Genomic DNA, 23,072 nt, shown 5'->3' on the forward strand with positions numbered 1-23,072 from the left:
GGTGTGTCCCCTTCCTGTGCAGCCTTTGGATAGAGCCCTGCCTCCCCATCCCTGTAATCAGATAGTACTTCTTCTCCACTAAGACTGCTGCAACAACCTGAATTTCATGGTTTCCACCCTGAACAATAAGGCAACTTTTCTTATTTCCATGGGGTCCTACAGAGTTGGACATGATGGTGTGACTGATGCTTTCACTTCACTTTCTCAACATTCTCATTTATGACAGACCCACACCTAGCATCATACTCATCAATGAAAACCTGAAAGCCTATCCTTAAATTCAGGAAAAAGACAAGGATGCCCACTATCATCACATCTATTTAACACAGTATGCAAAGTCCTAGCCACAGCAATGAGACAGAAAGAAATAAGAAGCATCCAAATTGGAAGGAAAGAAATAAAACTATAACTATTTGCAAATGACATGATTTTTTATATAGAAAATGCTAAACTCTCTACTCCAAACCTATTGGGTTCAGTAAATGAATTCAGCAAAGTTGCAGGATTCAAGATTAACATATAGAAATCTGTTGCTTTTCTGTACACTAATAATGAACAATCAGAAAGAGAAAGTAAAAAAAAAAATCCTGTTTAAAATTGCATCAAAAATAATAAAATGCCTAGGATAAACTTCAACAAAGAGGTGAAAGACCTATGCTCTGAAAACTATAAAACACTGATGAAGGAAACTGAAGATGATAACAAAGAAATGGAAAGATACCCTGTGTTCTTGGATTGTAAGAATATTTTTTTAAATGGCCATACTCAAAGCAATCTACAGATTTAATGTAATTTGTTATCAAAATATCTATGACATTTTTCATGGAACTAGGACAAATAATCCTAAAATTCACATGGTTCCACTAAAGACCCTGAATTGCCAAGACAATCTTGAGAAAAAAGAACAAAGCTGAAGACATCATGCTTCAGGACTCACACTATATTACAAAGCCAAAGTAATCAAAACAGCATGGTACAGGCACCAAAACATACACATGGATCAATAGAACAGACAGCACAGAAATAAACCCATGCACCTGTGGTCAATTCTGGTCAATTAATCTATGAAAAAGGAGGTAAGAATATATACTATGGAAAAAGTCTCTTCGACAAGTGACACTGTAATAACTGGACAGTTACATGTCAAAGAATGAGATAAGAACATTTCCTTATGCCATATATAAAAATAAATTTAAATGGATATACAAAGACAGATCCAAAAAAAAAAAAGAAAAGATGTTATGATTTACATCAAAAAGTGTTCTGCCTATTTTCTCTTCTGAACCTGAAACCATAAAACTTCTAGAAGAGAAAATAGGCAGAACACTGTTCATCTGAAGAAATTAAAACAAACTAATTAAAAAAGATAAAGATACATGAATCTCAATGTTCATAGTAGCACTATTTACAGTAGTTAAGACATGGAAGTAACCCAGTATCCATCAACAGATGACTGGATTAAGAAAATGGAATGTATGTACACACACATGCAATGGGATATTAGCCCTGAAAAAGAATGAAATTTTGCCAAGTGCAGCAACATGGATAAATCTAGAGAATATTACACTTAGTGAAGTGAGTCAGAAAAAGAAATACTTATGGTATCACTTATACATGGAATCTAAAAAATAACACAAAGTATGTATGCAAAACAAAAACAGATGCACAGATAAAGAAAACAAACCAGTCATTACCACTGGGGAGAGGAAAATGCAAATTAGGGATATAGTATTAAGATACAAACTACTATGTATAAAATAGATGAGCAACAACAATATATCATATAGCATAGAAATACAGCCAATATCTTGTAATAATAAAATATAATCTGTAAAAATACTGAATCACTATGCTGTAAACCTGAAATTAATATAATATTGTAAATCATTTATACTTAAATAAAAGAGAAAATAATTGGGTAGCATAATTGAATAAGATTAAAAGAAACTGAAATAAGATTACTAAAAAATAATGAAACATTCATTATCAAAAAAAACACCAAAATGAAACAAACATATACACATTTGTCTTCTTAATATTATCTTCCATGAACTCTCTTGTTCTAAGCACACCAAACCATTCAGTGGTCCCTTTTATTCCACTCTCTCTGTTTCAATAATTTATATTCTACTCACTTTCTCATACCCAGTATCACATGTCCAAGTTCTATTCATCCTTTAGGACCTAAGTCAAAGTCTAGCTCTCCACAGACCTTCCTAGACACACAATGAAGCAAGAGATCCCTTTTCTGAACCTCTGAAACATACATTCTATTCTGTGTCATTTCCTACTTTGTGGTACACCTTTATTTATGTCACAGAACTGTAAGCTTGTTGGAGTAGAGGCTGCTTTTACTTTCCATATGTCCAGTACTTGGTATAATATCTGGCACATGTTTTTTTTAAACAAATGACTGATTGAAAGAAGGATTACTGTATAAAATGGCCTGAAGCATGGTCATTTAATCAATAGATACTATAACTCATAACACAATACTTTGTCAATGGCATCCTGTCAAATATTTGTGAAGAGATGTTTGTCCTAATCATTGGCCATATGGAGACCAAGAGATGAAGGTTGAAACCAGCTCTAGACACCTTCTATCACAATTAGCATGTAATATTTCAGTTAAATATAGCAATTATGCTTATATAGCTTTTGAGGTACTCAATAAAAAATAAATGACATAAAATAATCGATTGTCATGAGAAAAAACAAAACAATGTAAAGTTCAGTATGCACAATTAATGTATGTATAAATATTCATTTCAGTGTTAACAGCATTTATCTCTAGGTGGTAAGGCTATGAATGATTTGTGTCTTCTACCATTTGCTCACTGTCCTTTCAAATTTGGTAAACATATACCCCATTATGTGATATAAAGGGAAAAACTACACGGCCCTGAAAGGAAGTTTCTGATGACTGTGAGATCAATTTCATTCAGTACAGTTATTTAACTGAGAAGGAATAGAGAAACCTGTCACCATGGTCTTTGGTCCCACTCTTACCACATACATCCTTGACCCCTTCAAGAGGGGAACAGTATGTAAGATGAAATAATCTTCCTGTGTATAGAAATCTAACTTCAGATTCTTTGGTTTAATACTCTAAAATGACAAATGAAAAATAAATGTAACATACTAAAACTTGAAAGATAGATACAAGAATGCAAATGAATGTTGGGATTATACTTCTTTTGCATTCTTTGCTTATTAATATTTCCTATTAGGCTTTACAAATAGCTGTGAGAAGAGTTCCAAAGAATAACAAGGAGAGATAAGAAAGCCTTCCTCAGCTATCAATGCAAAGAAATAGAGGAAAACTATAGAATGGGAAAGACTAGAGATCTCTTCAAGAAAATTAGAGATACCAAGGGAAAATTTCATGCAAAGATGGGCTCAATAAAGGACAGGAATGGTTGGGACCTAACAGAAGCAGAAGATAATAAGAAGAGGTGGCAAGAATACACAGAACTGTACAAAAAATATCTTCATGACCCAGATAATCATGATGGTGTGATCACTCACCTAGAGCCAGACATCCTGGAATGTGAAGTCAAGTGGGCCTTAGGAAGCATCACTACGAACAAAGCTAGTGGAGGTGATGGAATTCCAGTTGAGGTATTTCAAATCCTAAAAGATGATGCTGTGAAAGTGCTGCACTCAATATGCCAGCAAATTTGGAAAACTCAGCAGTGGCCACAGGACAGGGAAAGGTCAGTTTTCATTCTAATCCCAAAGAAATGCAATGCCAAAAAATGCTCAAACTACTGCACAATTGCACTCATCTCACACGATAGTTAAGTAATGCTCAAAATTCTCCAAGCCAGGCTTTAGCAATACATGAACCGTGAACGTCCAGATGTTCAAGCTGGTTTTAGAAAAGGCAGAGGAACCAAATTGCCAACATCCGCTGGATCATCAAAAAAGCAAGAGAGTTCCAGAAAAACATCTATTTCTGCTTTATTGACTATGCCAAAGCCTTCGACTGTGTGGATCACAATAAACTGTGGAAAGTTCTGAAAGAGATGGGAATACCAGACCACCTGACCTGCCTCTTGAGAAACCTGTATGCAGGTCAGGAAGCAACAGTTAGAACTGGACATGGAACAACAGACTGGTTCCAAATAGGAAAAGGAGTACATCAAGGCAGTATATTGTCATTCTGCTTATTTAAGTTATATGCAGAGTACGTCATGAGAAATGCTGGGCTGGAGGGAGCACAAGCTGGAATCAGGATTATCGGGAGAAATACCAATAACCTCAGATATGCAGATGATACCACCCTTATGGCAGAAAGTGAAGAGGAACTAAAGAGCCTCTTGATGAAAGTGAAAAAGGAGAGTGAAAAAGTTGGCTTAAAGCTCAACAATCAGAAAACTAAGATCATGGTATCCGATCCCATCACTGCATGGCAAATAGATGGGGAAACAGTGGAAACAGTGGCTGACTTTATTTTTCTGGGCTCCAAAATCACTTCAGATGATGATTGCAGCCATGAAATTAAAAGACACTTACTCCTTGGAAGGAAAGTTATGACCAACCTAGACAGCATATTAAAAAGCAGAGACATTACTTCGCCAACAAAGGTCTGTCTAGTCAAGGCTATGGTTTTTCCAGTGGTCATGTATGGATGTGAGAGTTGGACTATACAGAAAGCTAAGCGCCGAAGTATTGATGCTTTTGAACTGTGGTGTTGGAGAAGACTCTGGAGAGCCCCTTGGACTGCAAGGAGATCCAGTCAGTCCATCCTAAAGGAGATCAGTCCTGGGTGTTCATTGGTAGGACTGATGTTGAAGCTGAAACTTCAATACTTCGGTCACCTGATGCGAAGAGCTGACTCATTTGTAAAGACCCTGATGCTAGGAAAGGTTGAGGGCAAGAGGAGAAGGGGAGGAAAGAGGATGAGATGGTTGGATGGCATCACTGACTCAATAGACATGGGTTTGGGTGGACTCCAGGAGTTGGTGATGGACAGAGAGACTTGGCGTGCTGCAATTCATGGGGTCGCAAAGAGTCAGACACGACTGAGCAACTGAACTGAACTGATTATATTTAGAAAGAATGTATTTAGTAATTGTGTTATTAAAAGGCTCTTAAATATACATTAAAACATAGTCTCATCTAAACAATGGAGTCTATCTGGGAAGGGATAGATGGTTGATTTTTTTTCTGGATCTTTCAGTAGTCATGGATATGGTACTCAAACCCTTAGATGGAAGTCATCACACATATTATATGCAAATCAGATATATGTAAAGGGTGAGGAAGGGGTATGGAAGAGAGGAAGAGGTATTTCCTGCCTATCAGGGGCTGACCTAGGGCCCATAGACAAGAAAGTGCTCAGGACAGTCCATATAGTGAAATAAGAATTCTAAAAAAATAAAATTTCACCCACTATAAAAGTATTCCTAGGGCCAGCCCTGAAGAGATAATGTTTGTATTGGTTTCCTTCCAATCCCTCCTGTCAAGCAATGAAGGATGGTAGAGCAAGGCCAAAATCCTCTTTTAATTTTGTATCTTCTGTCACAGCAACATATTTTATTTACTAACAGTTGATTTTATTGACTTCAACCCACAGAATTGCTTTGCATATTCACTGGACCTGACAAATACTTTTTACAAGCTTGTTAAGAGATTTGTACCCTTGAGATGTCTAGGAAGAGTTGTCGGCCCAGGTCTATCATCATTTGTACTTGGCTTCTTACTAGAAATGTCATTTGTAATGCGAAGACCAGAGAATAAGGGGTAGGGCTCTCTCTAAGCTGCTAGGAATATGTGATGAGGCTGAGCTCTTATGTCACGTTTTGTCCTTGTCTCTCTCGGGCACCAACACAGCTTAGTACTTAATAAATGTCTTTTGATAAATAGCTCTTAGTTGTACAACATCTTACAATTTTTAAAGCACTGCCACAGATGTTACACTACTTGTTCTTCCCAACAATTCAGAGGTGGGAAGTGGCTGGGAGGAGTACCATCAGCTCTACTATTTTTTTCAGGGGAGGAAACTGAAGTTCTCTAGGGCAGATGAGCTGTGAATGCAGAAGGCGGGCTTAGAACTCACATTCTGTGATGCCCATGCCCAGGTCTTCATGCTGCAGTCTTGTTCCTAGGATCCTTGATCAAATCCTGTTCCTTGTGACATTTTACCCCATGCTCTGAACCTCACATAACAAGACTGCCCAACTCCCAAGGCTGCTGGGATATCAAAGAGATAATTACACAAATGTACCTTCTGAACAATGAAGCTATCCAAATGTATTACTGTTTTGTGTTCAATGCAATGCTCTGCCCTCATGAAATCATTAATCGTTGATACCTTGGTGTGGATCATTTATTGAATATTCCAGTCATAATATTCAAGTATTCCCTTGACTATTCAAGGCTTCCCTTGTGGCTCAGCTGGTAAAGAATCTGCCTGCAATGTGAGAGACCTCGGTTCGATCCCTGGGTTGGGAAGAGCCCCTGGATAAGGGAATGGCCACCCACTCCAAGTATTCTGGCCTGGAGAATTCCATGGTCTGTGTAGTCCATGGGTCGCAAAGAGTAGGACATGACCGACCGACTTTCACTTCACTTCCAGTCATGATAACACAGGCTGGGACCTGAGACCTTTGCGCCTGTGCTTGCACCTGGACAAACATCTCCTCAAGTAACAAGATACAAAGAAACTATCAGGGGCCAAAAATAATTATATGCATGCACTGTTAAGGAAAATTATGGACAAGATACAAAAAGATAAAAAAGCCCACATGCTATTTCTGGTAAGCCTGGAGCAAAAGCAGGGTATATACATACCCCCCGTCCTCTGCATACGACACCACCAAAGGGGCGGGCAAACCACAGCGGATTAGTTTAGGGGCTCTGGTTTGCCATATTTCAACCCTCTGAAGCATCACCATGCCTAGAATCCTTCAGAGAATGGCATTTTCACAATCTTTGTGCACATTTACAGTGACTTTTCTTTTGCAACTGTAACTCAGGAATGAAAATGTATAATTAGTCCTCTGCTGGGCCCATTTGTGGACCCCAGTGGGGATCCTTTTAGTTTGGAATGACAGCAAGCCCTGCTTGTTATCTCAACTCACATGTTTTTTCTTAAACAGGGATAACCTAATAATAGCTTGAAATTTATGGAGGACCATGCCAAAGAGCCCCCTGGGCTTCAGAGGGCAGAGGAGGGGAGAGGGGGGCAGAAAATACCACATAATTTCTTGCTTGTAAATAACTGAACCAAAATAAGCTCTTTTCTCCCTGTGCACAAAACACTGGATTTATAGGTACCGAGTTAAACAAAGGTTATCAAATATGGTCACCAATGAGATCAGCATTTCTGGATGATGTGTCAGAAAATGTGGCTGAACCATATAAAGTGTTGTATAGATTTAAATCCTTTTCTGGAATAAAGCAGAGTATAAACAGTCATACATAGCTTATGTTTCCTTCCTGGGAAGAGGCAGGATGTGAGGTCTGTGTGCTAAGGAGCCTCGATGGTGTTCCAGCTGGCATCGTGCATAAATGCCGAGCACCATGATTTCATAGCCAGAATATGCACTATTCCCAACAGATACTAAAATTCTTCTATAGTCACATGAAAGATCTGCCTTGTAAATTGAGTTAGCATTTCATCTGCCTTTTCTAAAAATACCAATGGGTCTTAAATTCATTTTGCTGCTCATGCGGTACCCATGACATGGCAATTAAATGATGCTTTTTTATAACACACAGTAAAGTTAAGTTCAGTAACAACATTTTAATAAAATAAAATTTAACAACATTTTAATAAAAACATGTCATTCTTTGGGCAGGGAGGTCCTGGCACATGCCTCTGTTCTACAGACCTTGGTCTCTGTTCCTAATGGTTTCCATGGATTTGAATTGATTCTAGGGGCCTACAAGGTGACATACTGGGACCATGGATGAGAATAAGAGCTGAAGTTTGCCTCCTCAGTACTGTGTTATGATCAACTAACTGAAGGACTTTTTAAGTTTTTATTATTAAATGAAGTGCAAAGAAGGGCAATGCCTAAGAATGTTCAAACTATTGTACAACTACACTAATTTCACATGCTAGCAAGGTAATGCTCAGAATCCTTCTAGCTAGGCTTCAACAGTACATGAACTAAGAAATTCCAGATGTACAAGCTAGATTTAGAAAAGGCAGAGGAACCAGTTATAAAATTGCCAACATCTGCTGGATCATAGATAAAGCAAAAAGAATTCCAGAAAAACATTTACTTCTGCTTCATTGACTATGCTAAACTTTAACTGTGTGGATCACAACAAACTGTGAAAAATTCTTAAAGCAATGGGGATACTAGACCACCTGAGAGACCTGTACGCAGGTCAAGAAGCAACAGTTAGAACCAGACATGAACAACGGACTAGTTTAAAATTTGGAAAGGAGTATGTCAAGACAGTATATTTTACTCTGCTTATTTAACTTATATGCAGAGTGCATCATGTGAAATGCTGGACTGAATGACTCACAAGCTGGAATCAAGATTTCTGGGTGAAACATCAACAACCTCAGATATGCAGATGATACCACCCTAAGTGACAGAAAGCGAAGAGGAACCAAAAAGCCTCTTGATAAAAGAGGAGAGTGAAAAAGCTGGCTTAAAACTCAACATTCAAAAAACTAAGATCATAACATCCAGTCCCATCACTCCATGGCAATAAATGGAGAAAAATAGAAACAGTGGCAGAATTTATTTTCTTGGGCTTCAAAATCACTGCATATGATGTCAGCAACCATGAAATTAAAAGACACATGCTTCTTGGAAGAAAAGCTATGACAAAACTGGTCAATATATTAAAAATCAGAGACATCACTTTGCCAACAAAGATCAGCATAGTCAAAACTACGGTTTTTTCAGTAGTCATGCACAGATGTGAGAGTTGGATCATAAAGAAGGCTGAGTGCTGAAGAATTGATCCTTTTGAACTGCAGTGCTGGAGAAGCATCAGGAGAGTCCCTTGGATTGCAAGGAGATCAAACCAGTCAATCCTAAAGGAAATCAACCCTGAGTATTCATTGGAAGGACTGATGCTGAAGCTCCAACACTTTGGCCACCTGATGTGAAGAGCTGACTCATTAGAAAGGACCCTGATGATGGGAAAGATTGAGGGCTGGGGGAGAATAGGGCGACAGAAGATGGGATGTCGGATGGCATCACTGACTCAATGAACATGAGTTTAAGCAAACTCCAGGAGAGAGTGAAGGACAGGGAAACCTGGCATGCTGCAGTCCATGGGGTTGTGAAGAGTTGGACACAACTTAGCGACTGAACAACAACAATCTCAAGGTTCATGGTGCTAATTCTGAGTACCACTGTGTGAAATTTTCTCCCAGAAATCCCTAACATATAGGTCAGGGTTACTGTTGGCAGAAGGGTTATGAGTTGTTTTAAAAGGCACACAAATTCATATATGCACAAAGCAATGAAGACCAAAAACATCTCACATGCATAGACTGTACATGTCTGTAGAGATTGTGTAATGAATAAAACAAAACTCATAAATCCTATAGACTCCATGGTGTATCCCTAACATTATGTATAACAAGTATAATTACTATCATATAGAGAATCCATGACATTTTTATGTTAAAACTGGTCCTTGTTAAATATTGAGAAAAGACAAATCTGTGCAGTCAGAATGTATGTTAGCAGTTATTTGGGGCTGAAGGTGGAAATGGAGATTACCTGTATATGGGCATGAGGGATCTTACTGTGGTAATGAAACATTCTAAAACTGGATCAGGGTAATGGTTGCACAACAGTAAATTTACAGGAAAAAAAAACACTGAATTGTATACTTCACATACCAATTTTATGGTATGTGAATAACACCTCAATAAAGTGGCTTAAAAATTCAGTCTGGGGCCTAAATTTGAAAGGAAAAAAAAAACAGTGGCCCTTGAAAACTGTCATTTTCATTATCTTCTTTTCTTTTTTTTTTTTCATTTATTTTTATTAGTTGGAGGCTAATTACTTTACAATATTGTAGTGGTTTTTGTCATACATTGACATGAATCAGCATTATCTTATTTTCAAATGTGCGAAGGGAGAAATGAGAGTCATCACCTGTACATTGTTTATGGTCATTCAGTAGAGACCCCCACTTCCGCTAACCCCCATGGAGCGAATCTGCCTAATATGCTTTCCCTGCACTGTATGCTCACTCTCTTTGGAATGCAACTTGAGAGAGAAAAAAGAAAGTTTACATTTGTCTGCAGCACATACCCACAACACCAAGTCTTCAGACACAGAACACACACACACACATGCACACACACACGCTCACACAAACACACAAACACATGCTCACACACGCGCACACACATGTGCACACACAAACACACACACATGCACACGCACACACATGCACACACACAAACACGCGCGCGCGCACACACATGCACACACACTCATACACATGCACACACACGCACACACATGCACACACAAGCACACACACATATACACACGTACACACAGATACACACACATATATACACACACACACACATATACACATACACACAGACACACAAACACACACACATGCACATATGCACGCACACATACACACATGCACACACATACACATACACACACATACACACCCAAACACACACGCATGCACACACGCATGCATGCACACATGCACACACGTGCACACAGATACACACATGTGCATGCACATGCACACACGCTCACACATACACACATACACACACAAACACACACATACACACAAACACACATACACACACACACACGCACACAAACACACATATATACACATACACAGACACAATCACACACACATATACACATACACACAGATACACATACACACACATGCACACATATGCACACACATACACACACACCTACACACACATACACACACAAACACACACACACACACCCAAACACACACACACACACGTATGCCCCTCAATAGTATGGTATTCCTGCCAGGTGTTCTTATTTGCCTGACCTAGAGTTTATACAAAGGCCCAGTTAAGAGTAGGATGAAATATTTTTAAGTCCCTTTCTCTTACACTGTGACCGGTGTGGAACTCAGTGAAGGCAGCTCATGTGAGGTTAGAACCCTGATCCTAAGACTGCCAAGCTGCAGGTGAAGCCTGACACACGCCGAGACCCCCTACTCTCTGGACCACCTCCTGCTAGATGGACATCCTTTTTATCATCCTGGTCTCTCCCTAGCCTGGTGTACAAGGCCAGGTGCCCATGCAGTGCTACCATTTGAGAAAAATAGAAGGACTGTAACGGCCAATGAAAAAACTAAGAGGATTGAATACAAGCTTTTCTTTTGAGCAAAAGGGATAAAGGATGGAAATAAAATTTTGAAATGGGTCTTTCCCAGACTGGCTTTTACAAAATGCTTTTGGGCCTGTTGCATACAGTTTATTTTTATTTAGGATAATAGACAGTGCTTATGGCATTTATGGAGCAAATCTTGTGAAATCTGGTGTCTGGCCTTCCTCCGTCTTGCTCTGTCCTTGTAAAGTTTTGCTTTCGTAGGCTCCCTTCAATTCTAATGACATCACTCATTCGTGGGAAAGTTCTCTGGAAAGTACAGAGTGTTTTACCCCCAGGCAGCTTTCCACTGGTGTGAGGTTCAGATAAGGTTCCATGGAAAGACATTTGAGTGACTAGGGCTGACCAGGGCCGCTCCCCTGGCCGTGTCCCTGGGTATCTTTGGCCTGACTACAGATCAGAGGGCCCATTGTCAACAGTCCTGACCTTTGCTGGTGGCCAAGAAACTGACTGCATATTAGAGCATTTGAAAACAAAATATACCTGCCCTTTAGGGTCCTCTTGGGAGAACTGTCACCATAGCCATTGGGAAATCTTGGCTCAGAGTAAAGTAACTCTGTTTTCATTCCCATGTAAGCTGATGTGAAATGGTAACCATCCAATTTAATATGTACACACACTGGAGCTGTGGCACTGTCTCTCCTACTTGCGCCGAGTTGAAATGCCAGTGCTTGGAGGGTAAAGCTCAGAGAGAGTCAGTGACACTGCAGGAGCAGGAATACACTTGGGGATGTCCACATCATCAGAGTTCTTAACAAAGGATAGTAATGAACATACGCTAAGAGTTTTCTTGGCTTTCTATTTTTTTTCAATGGCTGGAATATAGCAGAGCTAAAAATACTGTGGGAAGCCTAAACCCATTTACCAGTACATTGAAGTAGAAGGGGAAAGAGATCTAACTTTCTTATCAGGTCAACTATACATAATATCCTGCACTATTAAGGTGTTCTCATATAGTCCTCAACTCTGAGGTAGATTTTCATGTCCCCACTTATGTAGCTTAAGAAACTAAGGCTGAGAGAAATTAAGTAATATGCTTCTAGTAGGCGGGGGAAAGTGGGTTTGAACTCAGGGCTACCTGAATCTAAAGTTCGTGTTCTTTTATACTCTGTTGGTGCATGCATGTTCACTAAGATGGTACTGAGAGAAGATTTTGCATAACTTTTCTGGGACTGAGACTATGAACCAGTTAATCTGTGAGCCCAGCAATAAGAACACGAAATCTGTTTAAAGTAGAACAAAGAGGAAGAGACTGAAGCAGTCCGATTCCTGCTGTCTCCAAGGTAGCTCAGATGACTGGGGAATTCAGAATGACTGGGTACTATTTCCCCTGAGAAAGAGTTTTCTTTTGGGTGGGGTACTATGCTACTGTGTTGTCTTCTGACCCCCTATCTTTGCTTAGGTTGGGACAGAATGAGTATGTGCATGGATAGGTGTTTGGACGGTAACCTCTAGAAATTCTGCTCCCAGGGCTCCTACTGCTGCTAAACATTGAAAGCTGGTTTCCAAAGTTTCCAGTAGGTCTTCACAGAACCTGACTGCTGAGAGAGTGTCCCCAATATGTCCTTCCTGGGCTCCACTGACCCCAGTGCCTGGGCAACCTCATATCACAGGCAGCTTGTAGCTAGAGTCAGAATGACCCAACCTCCCTTGTGGTCACTTAAATTAGCAGCACATGGCTGTGCTGATGAAGATTATCTTGGCATGCTATTTTTCACCAGCTGAGTCAGAACTGAACATGCTTAAGAGTTTCCAGTCATCTAATGTTTTCAAATTTACATGTAGGAAATGTTAAGAATCTATGAATAGAGGATTAGGTCTTTACTACTTTCTGAAGTTTTTTGAAGCATGGACTCTATGAGGTGTTTGATGCCAGAGAATAATGTAGTATCAGATCTCTAGGAGCTTGAATATAATCCACTGTTGCATATTTTAAAAATGGAAAATACTAAAATGAAGGCAAAAGTGTAATATCCCCCAAATTATAAACTATATGGGAAAGAATATCTGCCACACTTACTTTGCAACTAAATCCCAGGTGAGATGATAAAGTGGTTAAATACCAGATTTAAGTATTATGAGATAATATGGATTCCATAATTTACCATTGATATAAACTTGACCCAAATGTGGCCAAAACCATTTTTCTATGTCTTAGTTTTCTCATCTAACAATCGAATCATCTAAAACAAAGTGCAGGACCAGCTCTTTTCACAGCTGAATTTTATCAAACATTTATAAAAGAACTAATAACCATCCTTTTCAAACTTTTCTAACAAATTTCAGAGGAAGGAACATTCCCAGGGCCATTCTATGAGGTTACAATCAACCCGATACCAAGAGCAGACAAAGAGATCACACAAAAAAGAAAACTATAGGCCCATATCACTGATGAACATAGATGCAAAAATCCTTAACAAAATACTACAAACAGAATCCAACAATATTAAAAGGATCATACACCATGATTGAGTGGGATTTATCCCAGGGATGCAAAGATTTTTCAATATATGCCAATCAATCAATGTGATACACCATATTAACAAATTAAAGATTAAAAACCATATGATCATCTCAATAGAGACATGAAAAGCTTTTGACAAAATTCAACACTCATTTATGATAAAATCTCTCCAGAAAGTGGACACAGAGGGAACCTACCTTAATATAATAAAAGCCATATAAGATAAACCCAGAGCAAGCATCATTCTCAATGATGAAAAATTAAAAGTATTTCCTCTAAGATCAGGAACAAGACAAGGATGTCCACTCTTGCCGCTATAATTCAACATAGTTTTGAAAGTCCTAGCCACAGCAATCAGATAAGAAATAAAAGGAATCCAAACTGGAAAAGAAGTAAAACTGTCACTGTTTGCAGATGACATGACACTATACATAAAAAATTATAATGATGCCACAAGAAAACTACTAGAGCTCATCAACAAATCTGATTAAATTGCAAGAAACAAAATAAAGGCACGGAAACATTTTGCATTCCTGAACACTAGCAATGAAAGATCAAAAGAGAAATTAAGGAGACAATCCCATATTCCATGTGTCAAAAAAGCATAACATACCTAGGAATAAACCTACCTAAGGAAGTAAAAGAAGTGTACTTGGAAAACTAAGCAAGTGATGAAAGAAGACAAAGATGACCCAAATAGATGGAAACATAAACCATGTCACTGGATTGAAAGAATCAATATTGTGAAAATTATTCTATTGCACAAGGCAATCTACAGAGTTAATGCAATTCCTATCAAATTACCAATGGTATTTTTCACAGAGTTAGAACAAAATATGTATGGAAGACCCCAAAGAGCCAAAGCAATCTTGAGGGAAAAATCGGAGCTGAAGGAATCAGGCTCCCTGACTTCAGACTATACTACAAAGCTACAGTTATCAAAATAGTATGGTACTGGCACAAAAACAGAAATATAAATCAATGAAACAGGATAGAACGTCCAGAGATAAACCCATAGACCTATGACCCCCTAATCTGTGACAAAGGAGGCAAGAATATACAACAGAGAAAAGACAATCTTTTCAATGAATGGTGCTGGGAAAACTTGACAGCCACATGTATTATAAAAGAATGAAAGTAGAATGCTTCCTAACTCTGTACACAAAAATAAACTCAAAATGAATTAAAGATCTAAATGTAAGGCTAGATACTATAAAACTCTTAGAGGGAAATACAGGCAGAACACTCTCTGACATAAATCATAGCAAGTTCTCTTTTGATTCACTGGCTAGTAATGGAAATAAGAAAAATAAACAATGGGACCTACTTAAGCTCAAAAGCTTTTACATAGCAAAAGAAATAATAAACAAAAAGACAACCCACAGACTGGGAGAAAATATTTACAAATGATGTGACTGATAAGAGATTAGTCTCCAAAATTTACATAACAGCTCATGAAACTTAACAGCATCAAAACAAACAACCCACTCAAAAAGTGGGCAGAAGACTTAAATAGACATTTCTCCAAAGAAGACATGCAGATAGCCAATAGGCACATGAAAAGATGTTCAACATCACTCATTATTAGAGAAATGGAAATCAAAACTACAATGAGATGTCACTCACACCAGTCAGAATGGCTGTCCAAAAAATATCCACAAATAAATGCTTGAGAGGGTGTGGAGAGAATGGAGCTTTCCTACACTGTTGGTAGTAATGTAAATTGGTACAGCCACTACAGAGAACAGTATGGAGATTCCTTAAAAAATAAAAATAGACCTACAATGTGACCCTGCAGTCCCACTCTTGGGCATATATCTGGGCAAAAACATGATCTGAAAAGATACATGCAACCCAATATTCATTGCAGTGCTGTTTATAATAGCCAAGGCATATTACAAGGCATAGAATCAACCTAAATGTCCATTGACAGAGGAATGGATAAAGAAGATATGGTACATATATACAATGGAATATTACCCAGTCACTAAAAAGAATGAAATAATGTCATTAACAGCAACATGGATGGACCTTGAGAGTGTCATATTTAGTGAAGTAAGTCAGACAGAGAAGGAGAAATATCATATGGCATCCCTAATATGTGGAATCTATAAAGAAATGATTTAAATGAACTTACTTTCAAAATAGAAACAGACTTTGAGACTTTGAGAATGAACTTGTGGTTGCCTGGGAGGAAAGATGGGAGGAAAGGATAGTCAGGAAGTTTGGTATGTGTGTACACACTGCTATATTTAAAATGAATAACCAACAAGGACTTATTGTATAGCATGTATAGCACATGAACACTGCTCAACGTTATGTGGCAGCCTGGATGGGAGGGGAGTTTGGGGAAGAATGGATACATGTTTATGTACGGCTGAGTCCCTTCGCTATTCACCTGAAACCATCACAACATTGTCTGTTAATCATCTATACCTCAATACAAAATAAAATGTTTTGGTTTTTTTTTAAAGCCTTTTTGTTTTCACAGCAAAGGAAGCCATGAACAAAATGAAAAGGCAACCCTCAGAATGGTAGAAAATATTTGTAAATGAAGCAAGTGACAAGGAACTAATTTCCAAAATATACAAACAACTCATGCAGCTCAATATCAAAAAACAAAACTGAATCAAAAAACCAGAATTTGAAAGGATGCATGCACCTCAGTGTTCCCTGCATCACTATTTACAATAGCTAGGACATGGAAGCAACTTAAATGTTTATCGAGAAATAAAGACGGTGTGGTACATATATACAATGGAATCTTACTTGGCCATAAAAAAAAAAATAGTGCCATTTGCAGGGATGAGGATGGACTTAGAAATTGTCATTCAGAGTGAAGTAAGTCAGAAAGAGAAAAACAAATATCATTTAGTATTAATTATATGTTGAATCTAGAAAAACTGTACAGATGAACTTATTTGCAAAGCAGAAATAGAGTCACAGATGTAGAGAACAAATTTATGGCTATCAAGGTGGGGGATGAATTGGGAGATTAGGGTTGATATATATACACTACTATGTAAAAAACAGATAATGAGAACCTACTGCATAAAGCACAAGGAACTCTATTCAATGCTCTGTGGTCACCTAAATGGGGGGGAAATTTTAAAAAGAGTCAATATGTCCACTCACAGATGAGTGGATATAGATATGGTACATGTATACAATGGAATATTATTCAGCCACACAGAGGAACAAATTTGAGTAAGCGTAGGGAGGTGGATGAACTTAAGAGCCTGTTATTCAGAGTGAAGTAAGAAAGAGAAAAATTAATATTATATATTAACACATATACATGGAATCTAGAAAAATGGTACTGATGAACCTTGTAGTGCAGTAATAGAGACGAAGACGTAGAGAAGAGATTTGTTGACATAGCTGTGGAGGGAGAGGGTGGGGCAAACTGAGAGAGGAGTATTAAAACACATACATTACCATATACAAAACAGATAGCCCGCGGGAATTTGCTGTAGGATGCAGGGAGCTGAACCCTGCTTTGTGATAACCTAGGAGGGGGAGGAGAGGGGAGGGGGGAAGTTCAGGAGGGAGGGGATATGTGTATATATATAATTATGACTGATTCAGAAACCAACACAGCATTGTAAAGCAATTTTCCTTCAATTAAAAAAATATAGACGTCTAGAAGTCAAAAAAAGAGTGAATATGTATGTGTATAACTGATTCACTTTACTACACAGCAGAAGCTAACAAAACACTGTAAAGGAACGATACTCCAATAAAATCTTTTTTTTGAAAAAGCTCTTGTTTCTATACCCCCGTGGTTCATACTCACTAACAATGCAATCAGAGAGCAAAGTGAACGGCTAGTATAGCTAGTTTCATATCATGTACATCCTATGCTATTTAAAAGTCGGAAGTGGTAACTTGAAAATGACAGATGATCTGATATAAGGATTATTTTAAAAAAAGATTCCATGTAGAAAATAGGGCAAAACCTCTAAAATTGTCTATTTCCTTCTTCTTCATGCCTTAAAATCTCTAGGGTAAAATAATTCTTACTTGACAGAACTCAAAGGATAATCATAATACTGGAAGGAAACAGAAGTCAGACAATGTCAGTAGCTCAGGAATATCCTAGAATGCCCAATTTTTAAACTGCTCTGGTCCCAAAAGTAAGCAGTCAATAAAGAGAAGATGAAGTGAGCAGTAGGCAAGCTTTGGGCACAAGACCAATCAAGATATATGAAGAAAGACCAAGACAGGACTCAGGTCAAACTATTCGCAACCCATCAACATCTCAGAGTTTTCTCTGTAATTAAAGAAGAATGCTTACTTCTTTTTGGTTTGAATCAAAAGGAGCTAGAGATGAAAGAAAAAAGTTCATATTTGGAATCTGATGTATAAACTTATCTTAATATACCCAAGTCTTATTCAAGTAAAATGACTGTGCTAAAAGATTGCCCATTAAAGATGGTTCCAAGTACAAAAAAGGCTAGGTTCCAAATGTTCCTTCTTACCCATTAACCTCTTGTATTTCAAACCTGTATTTCCAGAGAAGCAATGTGATATAACATGGTTATGAACTTATGTCAATCCACTGCAAACTGCCTGTTTAGGCACTTTATAAATCTAAAGTTTCTAATAGTTCTGGCCTGAGTTCTGGGTCTTAGAAGCAGAGATTATAGGAGAGAAAAGAATGAAGAGATAATATCTTACTCCTCACAGTTCCCACCATAGTCACAACTATGAATGAGAAAACATTGTTTCCATTCTGATACGCTTAGTGCTTTGAAATTTACCTTAGCCCCTTCTTATTACAATAACCTACTCAGATATATCCTATTCTTCAAAAATAAGTACACTATAGAAACAGCTATTCATCTCCCTTGACTCTAATTCTTAGCTGTCTCTACAAGGTGTTATGAAGAAAGCAATCTGACAGACCAATTCATACTCATGTGTAAATGATAGTACATTAATTTATATATACAGCACACATACACAAACATATACACACACCTAATTGCATTATTTATATGCTAACTAGGAATCATTCTAGGAGCCAGGGATGTAATAGAGAAAAAAGCAAGGTTTCTGCTCCTATGAAACATTTCAGTGGGGAAAGTAGGCCAAAGATAATATTCAAAAGCAGACTAAAAAAGTCCAGACAGTTATAAACACTCAATATCAAAGAGGGTGATATAACACAGGAAAACTGGGTGACTACTTCATATGGTATGGTCAGGGAAGGTCTCTTTGAAGAGGTGACATTTAGGATGAGATATAACTGAAGACAGCCAGTCTTGTGCAAATGAAGGGGAAGAGCATTTTAGACAGCTAGTGAAACCATGAGAAAGGAATGTACTTGGTGCATGAAAGACAGTAAAAAGACCATGCTCAGTCATGTGCAACTCTTTGCAACCCCATGGACTGTAGCCTACGAGGCTCCTCTGTCCATGGGATTTTCCAGGCAAGAGTACTGGAGTGGGTTGCCATTTCCTTCTCCAGGGTTTCTTCCCCACCCAGGGAACTAACCTGGGTCTCCTGTATTGCAGGTGGATTCTTTACCAACTGAGCCACCAGGGAATGCTGAAAAACAGTGGGCAAGGAGGTAAACAGGAGAGACAGGCAGGGACCAAATCATATGGTCTTTGTAAGCCAGAGTGATGCTTTTGAAGTTTATCCTAAGTGAAAGAGAAAGACTGAGATTTTAAGGAGAAATGCGATCTGATTTACATCTTAAAGCCATCTCTAGGAGAAGCATGGAGACAGACAGGAGGCTACTCTGGGGGTTAGAGTGAGGAAAAACAGTTGCCTAGACTAGCATGACTATGAGAGAGACAGCTAAGTGGGTCTGATCAATATAGATGGTAGAGGAAAGATCTGCAGGAGTTATGAATCAATTCACTGGGGATGAGGACAAAGAAGTCAGGAACACCTGGGCAGATGATACTATTTCCCAGGGAAAGGCAAGATCTAGAAAGAACAGGTTTGGGTGAAAGATAAAGCACCTGGGCAGTAGAAAGCAACAGTTCTATTTGGTATATGGTGCTTTTCAGCTGTGAATTTCACATCCAGTATGGATACAGGAAAGCAGTTGGTATTCAAATCCAGAACTCAGGGATAAGTTGAAGTTGGGGATGTACACTTGGTACTCACTGGTGTGTCAATGGTAATTAAGACTTGGAGACTGGGACAATGGCCCAGGGAGTGAGCATGAACCAAGAAGAGGGCTGGAGACCAGTCTCTGGTTCACTCCAACATAAGGAGGTGGGAACACACTGTTTTGGAAGCCCCCTTCTTCTCCAGAAAGGCAGCTCTGTGGAAGGGTGAGTCAGGAGAAAAGACTCTTCCTCTATGATCAGGTATGGGTCTTTATGTTTATACAGGAACACCTGAGGGCTGTCAAGAGTCCTTCTCTGCTGGTAGGTTAATAATAAAATCTCACTACCAGTTGGTATGAAGAAGCTCTGTCTCATATGTAAAGTCATAAGCTCTTTTTTCCAAGATTTTGAATATGGTAAGAACATACCATTAATGAAATACGTAGATATTTAATTCCACCCTGAGTCGGGAGGACTAGCAGGAAAGCTTTTCAATGCTCAAATGCCATCACAATCTAAGAATCTCAGTCTCACATCAGAGGAGGCAGCAGTTTATCAAACACTAGCCAGGAGCCTTTCTACCCTAGGAAAACTGGTAAGATGTCAGCCTAGAGAAAGAGCTGGGCTCTAGGACTAACGAATGGTAGGCTCTAAGTGAAAAGAATCAGTTTTCTTTATTCTTCTGACCATAGTAACTGGGCTTTGTCATTTGCGAAGAATAGCATTTTTTTTCCCTTTAAGAAGTCAAGAGATATAATGAAGCACTGCTCCGAATCATCAGGATTGAAGGATGAAGTCAGAAATATTGAACAAGATGCTGAATGAACAATTTGCAGTTTTCTGAGGTGGGGGGGAGGGAATGTCTGTTTATGTAGATATGATCACTTGAGATTACCTGTGAATATATCGTTTGGGGAGTACACTGCACAGTTAATATTACAGCAAGTTATAGGAATTCTCCCACTAACAGAACAAAGAAATCTGCTTCCCAATGGGAAGAATTTATGGTAATGCAGGGAAACCATTTTGACAACTAATGACTCTGCTGTATAATCCCACAGGCTTTTCACCTCTTGACACCCCTACTTGGGTTCTGCACTGGTTTTTAAGTGGCAGTACAAATAACTTCAAGCACTAGGGTTTACTGTAATCCACATTCCATGTCACACAAGAAATTTTAATCATACAGCTTCGATAATGTTCAAAAGGGTTCATTCAAATACGAGATACAGAGCCATGCTGGGAGACTGATATATAGCAAAAGGAGCCAGCTTTGAGATACTGATATGAATGAAGAAAAAAAGAAAAACACCCCAAAACATTTTCAGACCCAAGGATTTCATGTAGGAAAAGCATTTTTTTTCAATCCCTTTTAAAGTAAGAGATGCATTTGGTAGGCCCTATTGCTGACTTATCAGAAATTCAGGCTAATTTTGAATAACTGTCATGAGATCTAATTTTGCCTTCATTACCATAATTTGCACATATTCTCCTCAAGGGTTAAACCCACGATCAAGAGTGTGCACTGACTTGGGCACCGTTTTGTATAGCGACTTAAGCCTTAAGGAAAGAAGATCCCCTGACATTTTCCTATAGTAACCTGAGACAGAGCTAGGGCTGACCATAATGCTTAGGCCCTGTGGTTGTGTACATGTTCTCTAAACAAAGCAACTGAAGAATATTTTTAGTTTTTCCTCTTGCTTGCTACATTTCTGGTCATTTTTAGAAAAAATTAAAGACCAAATACAGATCTGTTGGAATACAGCTGGTTTTAAGGGGGGAATCTACTCTCTTCTGAGGATCAGCAATCAACAGGAAGAATTTGCACAGCCCTGCTCACTAAGGTGGGAGGAAGAGCACCTGTAATCGCTTGGCTCCTTCATGAACTCAGCTGGACCCCCAAACCATGCTGAGCCCCGCATGATCAAGACTTTCAAACAGCCAATCAGTTGTGTAACACCAAGCGCTGTGGCTGACCAGTGTAAATCTAGACGCTTCATCCATCCCTTGTTTCTCAAGGCTGAAGGGTTTGGATTCATACTCATCAGATCATCTTTAGCCATTCAACACCATAGTCACAAAAGCTGCTTTTTTATGGAATTCCTTCTATGTCCCAGATGCTTTACTAGCTGTATAATTTACAAGCATTTTCCCAATCCTTACCCTCATTCTGCAAGTTAAGTATGGTTGTCCCTAGTTCATAAATGAAGAAACCGAGGCTCAGAGAAGTAATCTATCTATAGTCACAGAGATAATAAATACCCAAGAAGAACAACTAATGATCTCGATCAAAAAATCATGGTTCAACTGTGCTTGTTTTCAGTCTCAAAAACCAAAAGTCAGGTTGCCAACTATGTCAAGTGTTAGTAGAAGTCACAGCATTTTTATCAAGGCTCTGGAAAATGTGGAAGGTGGGAAGGGAATAGCTACATTTCCCCGCAAGTCCTGCCTTTTCCCAAGTCCACTGCAACTCTTGTCACTGACTTTCTGTCGATAGAGACACAAGTCTTGTTATTCTCAGCTGAGGCTGTAACTCTGTCAAGATGTCAACCAGTGCTGAAGAGTGGGTCCAGAACCTGAGTTATAATAAACTCTGATGTGTTGATATACACCTGTGAATCACCTGGGAGCTTAACACACATTTTGGGCCCTTCTTTAGACCTTTCAATTCCATGGCTCTCAGGCACTTGCATTTTTTAAACAAGCTCTGAGGTAATTTTGATGCCCAACAAAGTTTGAAAATTACTGCTCTCAAAGTAATGTTGAGGAGAAGGCTATCTTACTCAGAAGAGTGAGTATACATAATGAGCTATAGCTTGTAGGTTGGAAGAAAAATTCAGCTTATAGGAATGCATGAAGGGATGTCCACTTGGTCTGCTCACCTTGGTCAGGATGACTTCTTCCTTGTTCTGGTTAATGTGAATTTTTTATTTACTCCCTTTAATATTTGGGTCAAGAGAACATCGTATCAGGTCTTAAATGTTTATCTTCATAGCTCAGTCGGTAAAGAATTTGCCTGCAACGTGGGAGACCTGGGTTTGGTTCCTGGGTTGGGAAGATCCCCTGGAGAAGGAAATGGCAACCTACTCCAGGGTCTTGCCTGGAGAATCCCATGGACAAAGAGGCCTAGCAGCCTACAGTCCATGTGTTCGGAAGAGTCAGAAGTGACTTAGTGACTAAACCACC

The 23,072-nt window shown here is 38.8% G+C and overlaps 1 protein-coding gene across 6 annotated transcripts in view; it reads right to left on the reverse strand.

The window, feature by feature from the left end:
* SLC8A1 (solute carrier family 8 member A1) overlaps positions 1-23,072 on the reverse strand; it is a 442,687-nt gene that overhangs the window by 21,351 nt on the left and 398,264 nt on the right. The window lies entirely within an intron of this gene.

Source organism: Cervus canadensis, chromosome 5, assembly GCF_019320065.1.
Source record: "Cervus canadensis isolate Bull #8, Minnesota chromosome 5, ASM1932006v1, whole genome shotgun sequence".
NCBI lineage: Eukaryota > Metazoa > Chordata > Mammalia > Artiodactyla > Cervidae > Cervus > Cervus canadensis.